Raw genomic sequence first — 17368 nt, forward strand, 5'->3', positions numbered from 1 at the left:
GATAGCCTATTATGTTCTAAAACAATTTCTTATAATACCTTGTTTACAGCTCTCTGGAAAAGCTCAAAGGTCCCCAAAGTGTCATTCTCATTACACTACACAAAGGGCTACATGCCATCCTTATCACCTACATTAATAGATTTTAACCATAATTACTTGACTTTTGTTATCTATTGGGCTTTTCTACTGGAAATATTTTCCCCATGTGTACTCTTGACCTTAAGAGTACAAGAGGCACCCTACCAAAATTGGTACTGCTATACAGACTCCTAGATAACACAGCAGATTCGGACCAAAGGATATGACAATTTTTATCAGATAATTGAGATTTCTAAAGAGAACAGAGAAATTCAGTCACCAGGATCTGAAAGTCATGAGATAAGACAATAACAGAGACTGAGCGGGTATTTTATTGTCTCTAATCAGACCAAGATGAGAGGTTCTAGTCAGGAAGGGACTGGTGTAGCATAAATACTTTCAGAATAGAATGTGCCAAATTTACATAGGCCTTCTGAAGACATGGCATACAAGAGCAAGAGGGAACATGAGGAGCTTAAACCTTACACACACACACACACACACACACACACACACAGAGAGAGAGAGAGAGAGAGAGAGAGAGAGAGAGAGAGAAACAGAGACAGAGAGACAGAGAGAGAACAGCTATAGTTTCCTGCACAATCCTTCACAAAATCAAGCCAGTCAATATGTCAACATGAAGCTTGCAACAGCTTCAGAGGCCTCATTCCCAGCTGAGGAGTTTATAGCAGTTGCTGATTATTAGGGGGGGAGAGAGAGAGAGAGAGAGAGAGAGAGAGAGAGAGAGAGAGAGAGAGAGAGAGAGAGAGGGCAGAGTTCGTTCTTTGGGGATGTGACCCCTAATAGGTTTCTCATGTCCTAGTAAATGACCTCATGACTGTGTACACATGATCAGTACTAAATGATTCAAGAGACTGTTAATAACAAAAACTTTTTTAAAACGTCAGGAGGGAGATGGATGGTGGACCCTGCGGGAACAAGATCATATTATATTGTAAGCCTGAACGAAAATCTTTCCAAGTAGAGAATACCATTTTGTTAAAACGCCAATCACTAAATAACAAAAAAAAAGTGCTACACTCCCTCTTTCTGTACTAAAATACTTTGGAGGAAGTTATGCACAGTTTACACTTAAGAGGCAACAAATCTCTTTGAAGGGGAAGGCTATTTCTGCACAGAGCTATTTATTTATATCATTACTTATATTTTTATAATTTTATATAATATAATATATTTATATTATTATAGCATTATTTATATCAGCATTTACTTACATAAGCACATGCTCCTAGATACTTCTCCACGAGACATGGAGGTCTATCTTTTTGTTCTTTTGATTATAATCCCCCACAGGCATTCTTGCTAAATTTGTCCCAACTTTGGCCATTAGGAGTTTTTTTCAGTAGTTTTACACCAGCTCCTTAACATACCCAACTCATTATCCCCATGACACAGTCACGCACCCTAGCACGCACCCACCTCTAATAGAAAACCACTCTTTAAAGAGCCCTGATTCTTCTTGTAGACACGTGGAAACAGAAGTGTGCATTGTTTATTTTTAGAACTAATTTCCTGAGCTTGGAAATAAGCTTAAAGTGCTCCATCGGCAGTGAACCGAGACCCTGGTGATGAAGAGAAAATATTAATAATGCAAATGCTGATGGTTAAAAGGATTCAAAGGAAGTGAGCTCAATAGACTTCTTCCTGGTGTCAGGCACTCATGGTTCCTCACTTGTTAAACTGAACTTGGTTATCATAATTGATAATAAATTATTAAAAAAATCCACACAGCAGGCAGTTCTTTTAGACCTACTGGACTATCAAACCAGGAAATCCCTCAAAACCTAAGTGGAATTTATGAGGAAAGCAAACAAATCCATTGAAAGCTAAGAAATCATTTAAAAGAAAAGTAATGAGTCAAAGGAAACCTGAATGGATGTTTAATAGATCAGAGCTAAAGAATAATAGTGTGTAGGCATTTCATTAAGAAAGAACTATGCCACGGTTGCTAAGTTCTAAGGAAAGACTATGTCAAATGCATTCACTTGTGGATTTTGGACGAACCACGACAAAGATTGATCAGCCTAGTTTTACACTGCTATCGTCGATTAGCACATTCGTGTCTTATTTGAAGAAGAAGACATATACACTGGACACAGCCAGAAACCATCATAGTAACTTGAAGAAAGCAGAAACGTTGCTAATATGGAAATGTATTCAGTGTAAGTTCTAACATGGGGATGAGAAGGAAAAGTTATTTTGTGCAGATTAATTACCAACAAATCAGCAAGCTCTGGAATGTGTTAAATCTTGAAGGACTGTGATGTGGACAAATGTCATTAAAAGAGAAAGGGTGGGGGGAGTGTGAATTTTTAATCTAACAATTGCTGGGACAGGAAAAGATGGTGAGCTATCATACCAAGCATCCCCGTGTATAAAAGTAACAACCGTGACTCTCTTTAGCATGCAGATGAAATGGACTTTTACACTGGGAGTCACATTAGCAGTAATTTACAGGGCATTATACAGGAGCAATGTAAGTGAAGGCCCCTGACATGGGTACAGGGAACAGAACTTGGGGCCTCTGCAAGACCAATTCATGCTGTTGACCCCTGAGCCATCTCTCCCATTACAGTCAATGTATCTGTGTTCCAATTGTTTAAAGCACATGCTATTCCTTTCACATGGACTTTCAGTAAGGTTGGGCAGTCTTTGTTCCCGTGCAACCTGCATGATGAAGCCCTTCCTGTATCATGTGACTGTTCATGAGTTTCCCTCTCTTTTGTAAGAGAAGACTATTGCCCCATATATTCTTGAGTCTGCAAAGGCCCATTGGTTAAGCACTTCCAGACTGAGGCTTCCTATATCAAAACGCATTTTATTCTTCTAAAATGTAAAGTTATAGGTAGTCAGACTAATTCTATAATTAGTCAAAGAATTTCTAAATAATATAGCTTCCATTCTTATTTTTTCTCATAATTATTTTAAGTACTCAGACATACAATATTGAAGTTATATTACACATATTTAATATTCATTAAATTTGAGAGGATTTTTAACAGACAAAATCACTCCACGTGGAAATATTTCACAGACTGAATTTTATCTGAATGTGAATTTAATTCCTTTACCAACAAGACTGATACATTAGGACATGAGTACTCCCCAGAGACTGTTCATTCTTGAGCTCAGGAGTTGGTCCTTATTTCTAAAATTCCAAAATCAGCTCACCTTTTTTTCCTCAGACTCTTGGTCAAATGATACCCAAACTCTTGGTTGTATTTTACAGTTATTCAATAAGTATTCAGGCAAGAAATTATCTTTCGGTCGCTCTCAATTTTATTTCCTTTTGACTTAAATGCTGCTTAGAAACAGTAGTGTGGGCAATGTCCAACGATGCACCCCTGTGTTGCCACGTGAGCATGGGATGGGATGCTGGCTTTTCTCTGCCTTCATCTGAGGCCTGCTCCAGACAAAGACTTCTGTATTATGGAAACACAGCCTCATTTCTTCTTTGTTGATATATCTCCTTTCATTCTGAGATCAATTCAAGAAATTTCATGAGGGAAAAAAGATCTGCAGCTGCTCTGATTTATACATATTTTTCTCCCCTCAAAACCAATACCACTGGTCTGAAGCCACCATTTCAGGGTACAGAGTGTAGCACTGTGTGCTGTGAGTCATTTATTCAATTTAACTAGAAACTTCTGAACGCCAGTCTGAGTTATTTAAAACGAGAGTGCCTGTTTCTCCAGGGATTAGGAAATGGATAACTCAGGGAGAGGAACAGCTGACTCGTGAATTTTTAATTCCAGAAGATCCTGCCAAGATGGTTTGTTAATCTTGACAAAATTAGACTGTGATGGTTACTAGAGCTTTAGTATCTCCTTCTACCGAAAAGTGTCAGAAACTTAATCCCCAGAGTACCAGTGAGAAAGGGAGAAGCCAATGAGAGGGCTGAGGTCCTGAGGCCAGAGCTAATGGCTCAACTCACTTAGAACCCAAGTGGTTCGTTATAAAGACAAGGTCAGTTTCTCTTCTTTCTCTCTCAGCCTCTCCTACTGCCTTATGGAAATACATCAGGAAGATCCTGGGAGAATAGAACTTGATCATGCACTGCCCAGCCTCTGGACTAAGTTATGGTCTATCTTTGATTACCACAGATTATGCTGTTAATAGTATTTGTTATAGCATCTAAAGCAGGGTAGGCTATGCTAGTCAATCTTCAGTTTACAAATACCAACTAACTGAGTATTCACTGTGGATAGTTCAAAATCAGTTATCAGCTTGTGATTGTTTCTAAGCCCTATGTATTGAGAAAAGGGATTATACAGGATGACTAATATCACAAAAGGCACAAATAGAGTCCTTCACATATTTTTCCAGAATATTTTTATTAATACTTTGTAAAATACCAATTTTGTAAGAAATGATGGAATGAAAAACCAAACAGGATTAGCTCCTGCACTCTGAACGTGCATTAGAACCTGCATGTTCAAGCTTGGTGGGTCCTTCGAGATTAAATTGCAACTCTAGATAAAATGTGAACTAAAATGTAAATCATTCTTTAATGGCTATAAACACGAAAAATTTTATCCTTTGTATTTAGTGAATTACCATAAAGTGCACAATGAACACACACAATAGTGGTTATGTTAGATAAATTTTACAAATATCATTTGCTATGAACTAGTTCTAAGAAAAACTCTCAGCAGTTCTGAGATAGATTTGCACACACACACACACACACACACACGTGGCAGATGGCAATATTCTGTTAGTTTTGGTAAATGTTGCATTTATATTATCTACACATACACACAAGCATGCACACATATAAGCACACACACACATAAGCACTGCACACACATGTATATTCATGCAAACACACGTTTATACACAGGAATGCACACATGTGATAGATGACACTAACTTGTCAGTTTGGGTAAATGTTGCAGATATATTGCCTGCACACACATGCACACACTCATGCACGCACACACACAGACACACACACACACATATACACATGCACACACACACACATGCACACATAGACTCACGCATACATGTGCATGTACACATGTATACTTGCATAAACATGCATGCACATGGACACACACACACACACACTCATACACTCACACACACATTCCCTTAGGGCATTTTTCAAGTGGGTCATTCATGACATTGATTAATGGAGTGGATTTGAGCTCTATGCATATTTTACCAAAACCACACATTAGGAAATTTAAATTGGAAGTGCAATGTAATTTAAACAGCTGTATGGAAAAAGAGGAAAGGAACAAGTTTGAACAGAGATGAATCCACTCAATCTTCATGCTTTGGTCATTTGCATCTGAATTGGTACGACCACTTCAGAAAACGGCAAGTACCATGACTCAGTAATTATAAATATGCACTAATATGCCCATTAACTTATCTTCAACAGAAGATATATTCCAGATTAATAATAGCAACAAACCCAACTGTGAAGGCAAAGAAATATGTATATAATAGGTAATAAAAATTTGAAATATTCATAATATCTATTTCAATATCCCAATAAGAATGAACAGCTACACACCAGCCTCATGAAGATGCTAGTGATGTCATAAACACTGACAGTGGGACAAGTACACAGTGTGCCCTTCATAGTAAGATGCATAAGAAGTAGATTCCGTCACTTTTGGAGTGTTACTTAAGGTTGCCGTTGAGTCTAATTGTGTCTATTCCTAACCACTGGGTTATGAGTACAGTAAGGGTGAAGCGGCTGTGACAATGAATTTATTCATTGGCCAAATGTAGACTATGCGAATACCAGCTCTGTTGAGGTTCAGTCTGTTGCTATGTATCGTAATGCTAAGTGCAGTCCCACAAGAACTGGTTGCCCAGAGAAGAAAGAGTTTACACTTAGATCCTATGTGTGAACTTGCCCTCAAGTTATTTATGATTGGTAAATGAAGATGGTAACAGTCAATAGCTGGGTAGAAGAGACATAGGCAGGGTTTAGGGTTTCCAGGCTTGGGGTCAGAGGAGACGCAGGACGGGGAGAAGAAGGTGGGGAGAGGAGAAAGACCCATGGATTAAGTGAGTCATAAAATAATGGCCATGTTGTTTGGCTAATTGGAATTAAGAGCAACCCAGACAAAACATGGCAAATTATGTAATGGGATTACTGGCCGGGAAATAGACACAGTAGCATAGACAGTAGATGTCTGTCCAGCTCTTGTGCTGATTAAGGCTTATTGTAATTATAAAGATTGTGTGTCTTTTTTAAAGTACTATTGTTAAGCATTTCAATTGATTTTAATTTTACAAAGAGTTACTCCTCTGAACATCTTTTAATAGACCCACCTTAAGCCAACTTTCAAATAGTTTGAAATAGTCAAAAGGGGATAGAAACACTGGATTGGAATTAAATATTTCTACAAGACAGCTCAGTTCTCAGTTCCCACTACCAATCGTGTTCTCCAGGATAACTGTAGAATGTGCTCCCAGTGGGTAAAGTCTAAAGCCGCCATGGCTGTCAGTGATCAAGAGAGAGACTGTTTCTCTGCCCTACACAGAGCTGGATGTGAAAATATCACCAGGAAGGTGCAGTGTTGATCTGAGGCTGTCATTTAAACTTGGGAAACCAGCCTCACCTGCCAAAAGAAAAGACTCCAGCATGCTGTATTAACTACTGCTATTTCATTACAACAGTTTTCTCATTTTTCTGGCCTCTGCCCAGAGAGAACCTAGAGAACTATACCTGTGTTAGCTCGTGTATGTGCCCTATAAACAGGCAAAGAAACATCGCAAAGGTCTTAAAGGCCCTGATTCATTAGCCTCAATGGCTCAAGGAATAAGGATTGAGTCAAACAAGTGATTCCTGGGGCCAACAATTTTAAACATGATAACCCAGTTATTTATTTATTTTTTAAATAAATAAAGCAGTAGTTGCCAATTGTAAAGAAACAATGAGGCTCAAAGGTCACTGTCAGCCTGGAGTCACATTCACACAATCAAACGCTTCAGGACAAGACACTAGATTTTAAAAAGCACCGGAGTTACTGCTCTCTACATGAGGTTTCAGTAAATTGGGCTTAATATGGAGAGCACAACCTAATCCCATGTATGAATGAAGTTATGTTAGTACAGAGTCAAGGATACAGGGAAGGAAGTTATGCCAAGTGTACCAGCACTAAAAGTGCAGTTTGTTATTTATAAGTGTGCATATGGGTATGTATGTACGTGCATATATATGTATGTGCATATGTGTGTATTTGCATATGAGTGTTGGTATGTGTGTCTATTTGTGTATGGATAAGTATGTATGCATGTTTGTGTATATTGCTGTGTGAGTGTACGTATTTGTGTGTATCTATATATTTATGTATATGTATCTATGTTTGTATGTTTATGTGTGTGAATGTGCAAGTATATATACATATATTTGCATGTATGAATGTATGTATGTGCATATATGCATATACATGTGTCTGTATATATGTATAAACATATATGAATGTGTTGAAATATTGTGTTGGAACATGTTAGAGATATGAATGAATTTTGCAAAGGAATGGTTCCCTAATCATTCATGTCACAAACAAGTGAGGCTTTCAATAACTGAGGAGAGAACAAAATGAAAATAGAGGTTCTGTAGGCATGGCTTAATTCTAAAAGGCACTTTGTGATCATACAGAGGAACAGGATTTGGTTCCCAGCACCCACAAGACTCACAGCTTCCTGTAACTGTACTGGGTATATAATATCCAAGTATGGTGAGACCCTGTCTCAAAAGAAAAAAAGAACTTGACCAGAAAACACATCCTTCATAATTTGGATAACTCGTTACTTGTAATCTTAAAATAACACAAACTTTTCCTTAGTTATAAATTGTAGCTCATTTAACTCAGATGAGTTGACTTAAGATGGGTCTAGAAAGAAATGTTCAGAGGAATAACTCTTCGTATAATTAAAATCAATGGAAATGCTCAATAACAATACTTTCAATAACATTATTATTGACAAAAGTGGAAATTGTTTCAATAGTAAACACCCTGACAGTGAAAAGAATGTCATTTATAAAGGCAACCCACTAATTTCTTTAAAAGATACATTCACTAAGCAAAGAAGGCAGAAGGAAGCCGCAGGCTCCATTGTCCATGCCTGCATTTGAAATCCCTTCCAAAGAATTACCATAATGTAACAAGAATCCTACACTTAATATCCTGAGAATACATTTTGCTAGTCACTCAGAGAAACAATGACTAAAGACAAGGGCTTATTTCATTTGAGACTAATTTCTTTTCCTTCCCTTCCTTCTTTCCTTCTTTCCTTCTTTCCTTCTTTCCTTTCTTTTTTCTCTTTCTTTTACTTTTGAGACAAAGTTTCTCTCTCCTTAACTGGTCTGTAGACCAGGCAGGCTTGAACCCAGAGACCCCTGCCTCTGGCTCCAGAGTACTGAGGTTTAAGACAAGGGCCTGTTGAGCAAACTGAAAGGTTACTAGGAATGGAGTCAGTAAGCATTGGAGTGTAACAACAGTAAATGCTATGGGAAGGAAAACAAATTTGTGCAGCAAATTTCTCAACTCTTATACTACCTATTACATACTACGTAAATAAATAATGCACTGGGTACAAGATATTTTAGAGATAGAGAATGTCTTCCAAGTACAGAGATTTTAACAGAGGGGATGAGGTAAGGTTTCCGTTTTCTTTCTTACATGGATTTCGAGGGATATGTGAAATCAAAATGATAAATGTTTTAATACAGAGAAAAGCTTTGTAACTGCAAAGGCCATTTGTCCCTGCGAAGTTAAGTATGAGTATCCAGGAGACCTCCACATAATGCCTCTAGCTCTCACTAAATGCACACTTTCTTTCCACAATGACTGACCCACTGGGTGATCTCTTCATTGTTGAGTAAGAGAACACCCTTCATAGTTGATATGTGATGTTCTGTAAATTTCTATCCAAAGGCAACACAACCTAATACTCAACTTCCAGAAGCATTTTCTATTGTCTGCTGTCCACGAGTTATACCATCAAGGATGTCACAGAGCAGAAGGGAATCTATTTGGACATTCTCCAAGGCACACAAAGCTTTGTGCTTTCTTATCTCTCCAAACTGGTAGATAAAGACATGGGGCTGAAAAGCATCATCTGCCCTCTTTCCCCCACTAAGGTCACTCTTTGAAATATGAATTTTTATCAAAATGAGAAAATAAGTGATTTTGTGAAGCTGTTTTATGTTGCACAAATGTGCAGGATTGAGGAATAAAAAGCTCTGGATTCCTCGTTGCTGCTCCACACCTCATAATCTGAGATATTACTGCTCCAGACAGAATACTGTATGGCATTTAGTTAATGAATTTTATGTGGTTCCACCCCTGGAAGAAGATGACATTAAGCCACCTTATTAAATATAGAAGATTAAATTTAAGTTTCTTACTAATATAAATTTTATTTCACATTTATAAAAATATAAATCCAAATCAAATATAGTGATGTTGCTTGGGAAAACGTCTCTATTTCTCTTAATTTAAAATAATATTAAATTTAAAGTAATAGGCAGAGTGGTGCATACCTTTAAATCCAGCACCCAGAAGGCCGAGGCAGGTGGATCTGTGTGAGTTTAGTATGCCTACAAATGTATTTTAAGGCTACTCAGGTCTGCAGAGTGAGACTCTGAAATTAACAAAAATATATCGAAAATTATGTCTAAAATGTCAATTTTGCTTAAAAGACCTAGAAACAAAAATATAAGAGACTTGGAAAAGAGAAAATTTAAATGAGATTTAAATAGGTTTGAAGTAGCCAATTCTAGCAGTACATTTTACATTTTATTTAAGTATATAACACTAAGCATATATGTGTGTGTGTATGTGTGTGTGTTTGTGTGTGTGTGTGTATGTGTGATTACAGAAGCCTATAATTTGTTTTTCCAAACCTTGGGAGTAAATATCAAAAAAGTCATATGCTAGTTTAAATATTTGATTATATAAATATTTAAATTATTTATATAAATATTTGATTATATAAATATTTAAATTATTTATATAAATATTTAAATATAATAAATATATAAATATTTGATTATATATACTTAAACAACACATATAATCATATTTTCTTACTAAAAAAGCAGAACAAAGAAATATTAAAATTTAAAATGGCCTTTATATCCTGTTTAAAGTACGTCAGTTTTATTGTGAGAATAAAACTATACACTGTTCGAAAAATACTTTATGATTACCATTTGTCTGTCAGGACAATTCTCTTCTCATCATCACAGACTTTTACTAATAAATACATTATTGAATGTTCCTCAATAACAAAAAACAGGCAGTCTAAATAAATATTTAAGTGCCAGTGATTTTGTGGAAGAAGAATCGATAGAACAGTAAATATTCTAAGACTCCACGCTACTTTGTGCTGATAAAATAGAGAAAGACGTTACCTCTGATAGAACAAAAACGATAATAAAGACTGGGACGTTCCTGAGAGGGTAGCTCCAGGTACATAGTCATCACCTTCTATGTCCAGTTCGCACACCTGTTGCAAGGCTCAGCCTGAAAATGTGCAAAAGATCATACAGCATAAACTCAACATCAATAAATAAAATTAAACACGTGCTGGTGAAGAAAGAAACATAAGAGAGCAATCTTTTATTGCATGTATTGATAATTTGAGGTTATGGAATAAACCAGACCCAAATTGGCAGTTTATTGCCGGGAGCTGGCTAACCCCTGGAAGGCACCTGTGCTCAAGTCTGATCGATGATGGAAGCTAAGAACTGACTCTCAAACACTGTACATACCTTCCACACGTGGCCCACGGCACACATGGCCTGTGCAAGCATTCAGTGAACAGATGGAAAAACATAGAATGAATAAAAATGTTATGTGGGGGGTAAAATGGCGCTTTTTCCTAAAGATACTCAAAGAAGGAATCCCAAACAAATATAAAACCATTGTCAATCCCTCAAGTTTAACGATGAGTGGCAATGGGGACAAGACTGTTACTAGCTGTCCTTCTAAAACTCAATTCACCCCCTCCAGTGCTATTTGTGCAGTACCAAGCTTGGGAGACAAATTTCAAAAGCTGATGCTATTGGCTGTTTCATCCTTACATGCTATAAAATATTTTTTTGATGTATCACAAAAGGACTTTTAAAGACAGGAATGAATAGGATTATCTAAATTGAATACATATTTAAAAAAATAAACAAAACGGATTAAAACTGTATAAATACTTGTGAAAAGTACAAAAGGTAGGAATCTATTTTGGCATCTGAAGACAACTTTTTAATGTGGGGTTTATAACTTGAAAATTAATTAGTTAGTTTGGGACATTTGCGTCTTTATCCATCTATGGGCAGGTGTCATTTGCAAACAGAAGATATCATTTTGAACTGCTTCCTTTAAAATTTGCATAGCTTTTATTTTCTGTCCTTACTGTCTTGCTTCAGATCAACGTTCCAGAATCATGTGGAATATAAATTCAAATTCACAGAGGCAGAAAATACATTGCTGATTGATTGGACATGGGAAGGGACTGAGAAATTGAAATTCAATGTGTAGAAATTAACTGATGAATTTTGTCAATATCCACCACAGAAGTAGAGAAGAATATAGTAATTATAGTTTGGTTAAGTGATGCAGTAACTATAGTCCAGTTCATAATATAGTAATTGGTACCTTTACTTACAAAAATTATTTTATTTTTATAGATATGTATGTGTGTACCTATGTGTGCATGTTATGTATATGTCTGCAGAACTTACAGAAGCCAGAAGAGGGCACCAGATCCACTGGAGCATGAATTATGGGCAGTTGTGACGTGTCTGGCTTGGGTGCTGAGAACTGAACTTGGATCCTCCAGAATTGCTACCACTGTTCTTAATGGACAAACCCCTTATTTGACATTTGAGTGTCTTCTTCCCACCTACCAAAGATCTTCGAATTAAAGTTCTGGCTCTCAGCTTGGCAGTATGGTGATATTAAAGAGACTTTAATTTTGGGACCAAAGGCCCAATGCAACAGACCAACTCCTTCTCATCCTTAAATCTCCAAAACCTTGAGTCAAGCCCTTTAAAAACCCATTATCTCATCTATATTTTATTCTGAGCAAGAGCTCACCAAAGTAATATTTTGTACTTAAATATCACTAGTCGAATGTATTTCTTACTAAGCAATTGATTCAAGAAGAAAACCCAAGTAATGCAGGGAACTTTTGAAGAACCGAACATGTTTATTTATGAAACTGTAGTGTTGTGGTGTTTTGTTTTGTTTTTAAAAATCACAGCTTTATAAATTAACCCAACTGTATACATTCAACTTACGGTATTTGGACAGTATAAATTATACTACAATGAAAGTGTAAAATAGATTAAAGATTAAACCTTATGTTTTAAAATCATTTAATCAAGAATATTAGGGAGTATATACAAATGTTTGAGGTCTGATATGACGTTGGCAACTACATTTGGTTTCTGGGAGGGCTGTCCTGATGACGTGTGTGTGTGTGTGTGTGTGTGTGTGTGTGTGTGTGTGTGTGTGCGTGCGTGCGTGCGTGCGTGCGTGCGTGCGTGCGTGTGTGTGTGTATGTCTGTAGAGAAAGGGAGACTGATTTTAACTTTTTCACCCATGAACTCATGATCTTGGGATTTTACAAAGTGTTTGAAGTTGTCTCTAGGAGAGTGATAGATCATTACAGGCAGCACGACCATCCCATGAGTATCCCATGCTTTAGTCGTAGTCAGTAAAGAAGAGAAAATCCCACACACGGCAGCCCGGCAGCCCTTCACAAGTGAGGATAAATTATCGCTCTTCGCCAGAAACAAGAGAGAAAACGCAAAGCAGCATGGGAATGTGGTTGCTGTGGGGTGATGCGCATCTCCAATGCCAGCACTTGAAGTGCGGGGAGGATGATCTAGAGTTCAAAGTCAGCTCTAGCTACATAGCTAGTTTGGTGCCAGTCTGGCTACTCGAGATCGCGTCTCAAGCTTTCCTGTCTCCCCTATCCTCAAAAAGAAAGATGGGCGACAGAGATTCGGAGGCAACTCAACTGGATTCAAACTACACGGTGCCACTTAAAATATTAGAACAGGGATGATAACCGGTTTCTCAGAATGAAGCTTCAGCCAAGTGTCCACGAAACGTCCCTGTTTCCCAAACAGCTGAACTGGGGAGATCGTATTATGGCTTTAGACTTGATTTTTCTCGTATTATTTAGCACTCAAATATCTCTGTGGGATTGAATCATTTCATGTAAATTATTGTAAGCTGTAATGGTCTAATTTTTAATATCATATGTGTTACGTTCATTATTGTATATAGCATATGTGCAGCACATATCACATTATGCTATATAACAATAAACTTGACTTTAATAAAATCTCATCTGGTTTAAATCGGATCATTTCAATGGTGGCGACAGAGAAAGATCCTATCACTCTGAAAAGTTTAGAACCCATGATGAAGCTTCCTTTAGTCCTTGAAGGAGCCATCTTTCAAAGCATGAAGGTCTTTGGACAACACTGCTGAAATTTACAGTGTGCTTACTATAACAAATAATCCTGCTCTAATAGAATGATTTAATCAACGCGGGTAAGTAATGTGACACGGCTATTATCACGTGGTGATGCTTATTCACGACGTGAGGGTTGAAAACCTTGAAATTACCTCCATTTATCTCGAGAGCCGTAAGCAGCCTCGAAGAGTGAATGAATAATTCATTAATTAATTCAACACAATTATTAAGTGCCTAACAAGTTCTACTACGCCTTGGTCTGTAGCCGGTACAAACATAAATAAACAGTGCTTTCTTGCATTTAGTAGGAAGGCAGTCAAGGAAATAATTACAAACAATCTGATCAGTGTCACGGAGTGACTGCACTCTGTGTGCTATTAGAGGAAGGTCGCTCTTCCCTTTGGGGAGCACCCTGAGCCTGGGTGATTAGAGTTATGATGGTGTAGTAATGTGGACTGTAACTAGGTTGTGGTGATGGTGGGTTTATGCATTCTTGATCAAATATTGACATCTCTGCTAAATCCCATGTTATAATCACATCTCCCACTTTGTACTGAGTTGTTTGGGTCAAGTGCTGATGTTGCTTTTCATCGGGGAAACCACAGATGTATTTGCATGCCAACCTAAGACCAGGATTAGAGTCAGTCCAAAAGGAAGGGCAGGTTCCAGGCAGAGATTTGGGGGTTGGGGATCCAAGAAGGAAACATCAAAGAAACATGTCTAAAGGGGCCAAAGAATTTAAAAATTATCCCATGAGATAAAATAGCTATAAGAGTCAAGGCTGAAGCCTGGAGCATTCTGAGGGCGGTAACTGGAGAAAGCAGGCAGCTCTCAGGATGCAAATTAATTAAAGTATAAAGGCGGGTTTACTGGGGCAGCTCTCCAGTGAGTTCACTGACCACACAGGAGGAGGTCAGTGAAGACACCAGGGAGAGGAAGACAGAGGGGAGGTGGAAGACAAAGAGAGAAAGAGCAGGCACATTTGAAAAGAGAGAGACAGAGAGACAGACACAGAGAGACAGAGAGATACAAACAGAGACAGAGAGACAGAGAGACCAACAGTGAGAGAGGAATAGAGAGAGACAGAGAGTCTAAAAGAGAAAGACACACACAGAGAGACAGACGCAGACAGAGAGACAGAGATAGAGAGACAGAGAGAGACAGAGAAAGAAAAGAAGAGAGAGAAGAGAGACCAAAAGTTCTGCACTATGTAGGGAAGAGCTTCTTGGACCGGGGGTGGGGGGAGCCCAGCCCCTGGGCTGGAAAGTTCGGGGGAGAAGGAGGCTATGCCAGTCATACGCAGTAACAGGTAGGGACTGAGGGATGCTAGGAGAACCAGGAAGTCCAGTCCATTCTGGTATGTAAAATAGTCACACACCTCAATGTTTATCCTGGGTCTGAATCTCAACACTTACATCTAAGAGACAGTGGGTTACTTTTATAATATGTAACACATTATATCTAAATGATACAAGAAGTGAATATCCTTTTATCATCTCAGTTCTCCACTCAATGGAGTTAGTCAATCTTTAACCTTCATTGTCAAGGTAACTGCATCCATAGTTAAGGTTTTCATCCAGGTTAAAACGAAGAAAGCTGACTCACCCCACATCCATGCCATGGAATGAAGACCCAGACTGTGTTAAAGGGAAAGGAGGAGAGGGGCTAAGAACCCCCTTATGTTTCTTCTACTTCCCAAAGCACTGTTGTGAGGAAGAAGCTTCAGGTGTCTGGCACCCTGCCTTCCTACCATGGTGGACTGTGCCCCCTCAGACCCTGAGTCAAAACAAACTCTTCCTTCACTCAAAGAGCTTCTGGTCAGCCAAGAGTTAAGTACGCTGGAGGAGATGTGGCGCCCACTGCTGGTGGTTATCAGAATTGCATATCTTTCCTCACGTGACCTGATGTTCATGCTCGTTAACCTGAGAGACAACAATCTCCAGAGTCAGTTTTATGGACAGGAAAAGCTCCTTTTGTAGGGTAGACGCAATCTCCCTGGTCATAAGCGAGTCCAATAGCCCCAATAACAATACAGCCTCTTGAAGAGATGACAGAGTGAAAATAAATATACATACAGGCTATGCCGTGCAAGGAGTTCATCTCACCTAAATTTTTTAAAGAACCTTTGCCTCCACCTTCTTTATTGTGATGTTGATGTCATTAGGTTCTGTTGATATTGACCAGGTACAGTCCTTATAGAATGAGCTGAAGGGGTTTGAAACCCCATAGGAAGAACAACAATATCAACCAATCAGATCCCTTAAAGCTTCCAGGGACTAAACCACCAACCAAACAGTATACATGGGGGTTGGGAGACCCATGGCTCCAGCTGGATCTGTACCAGAGGATGGCCTTATCTGGCAGCAGTGGGAGGGGAGCCCCTTGGTCCTGTGGAGGCTTGATGACCCAGCATAGGGGAATGCTAAGGCTTTGAGAATGGAGTGGATGGACAGGTTGGGGGAGCACCCTTAAAGAGGCAAGGGGAGGGAGTAGGGGGTTTGTAGAGGGGAAACTGGAAAGGGGGATAACATTTGAAATGTAAATAAATAAAATAACCAATATAAATAAACACAAAAAGGAATGACCCAGCCTGCCCACTGGTTGATATTTGAATTATATCTCTATAACACCCTTTATTTTCCATACTCCAAGCCCCAGAGTGTAAAATTTACTTCAAACATCTAGCCCAGGCCACAAAGTTCAAAAGTCCCTAACAAAAACATCATTTCACACAAGTCTCTTGCTCCCTTGGGTGGTTTTTATTCTTAAAAAGTAACATCTCACTAGAGGAAATGAAGTAGCAAATTCTCCCCTATATTATACCACATCTGTGTGTTGTTGTAAAATATAAAAATAAAAAGGAGTATAGTTGTTCTTTTACCTCGCTGGGTCCGCACTGTAGTGCCCCAAGATATCTGCTAGATATCTTGGCGGAAACGCATCCCAGCTGCACACTTTCCTTCACTCAAACCCTCACATAAAAGAACACACAACACAATAATCTTAGATCCAATTGGTAAGATATAGTTGCCCACTTAAACATACAAAGCCCAGTATCATCCACCCCTTAGGAACATTGATAACAACCTGCAAATACACAGAGCAGAATCTTAACATCACCTGCCATGGCTTCTCACCCTCTCCTCGTCTCCTCTCTCCTCCTTTCTCTCCTAGTCTCCTCCTCTTCCTTCAAACTTCTCTCCCGCCCATCCTTCCTTCTCCTCCAATGACAGGCCTCCTTCTATCCTAAACCTGCCCCTCACCTGTACTTTACAAATTCAATGGGGAGATGGTTCTGGTGAAGTCACCTGATTCCTGAGTACTGACTAGGCAGCTGTCCTTGGGGCAGTGGAATTAGCATCAAAATACAAATAACTTCAGGGCAAACCACAACATATGTGTACGTGTGGACCTAATGCATGTGGCTATTAACTACGCCTGAGCTACTTTTACATTCTAACTGTGGTATGTGTGCCTCAAAATATCCCTAAAATTCTAGAACGTCACTCATAGCTTCCTAACTACTGAATGGTGGCTTCCCTAGGTCTGAGTCGTCAACTCAAAGTATACCATGATGGATTGGGATGCTACTACACAGATAGTCTTCTCATTTCTGTAGAGTATGTAAAGGATTCGGAACTGTACGTGGATATTGGTGTTTGGTGGAAAATCTGCTTTACTAAGACTAGCTAGAATGATGAGGTGTGAGAGAGAGAATAAAAGGCAGAGTGTAAACTATTATGGACAGACAGAAAGAGCTCTATCCCCTGGGGTAGTGAGACAAAAGGGCCCTCATCCACTGAGA

Source organism: Rattus rattus, chromosome 18, assembly GCF_011064425.1.
Source record: "Rattus rattus isolate New Zealand chromosome 18, Rrattus_CSIRO_v1, whole genome shotgun sequence".
Taxonomy (NCBI): domain Eukaryota; kingdom Metazoa; phylum Chordata; class Mammalia; order Rodentia; family Muridae; genus Rattus; species Rattus rattus.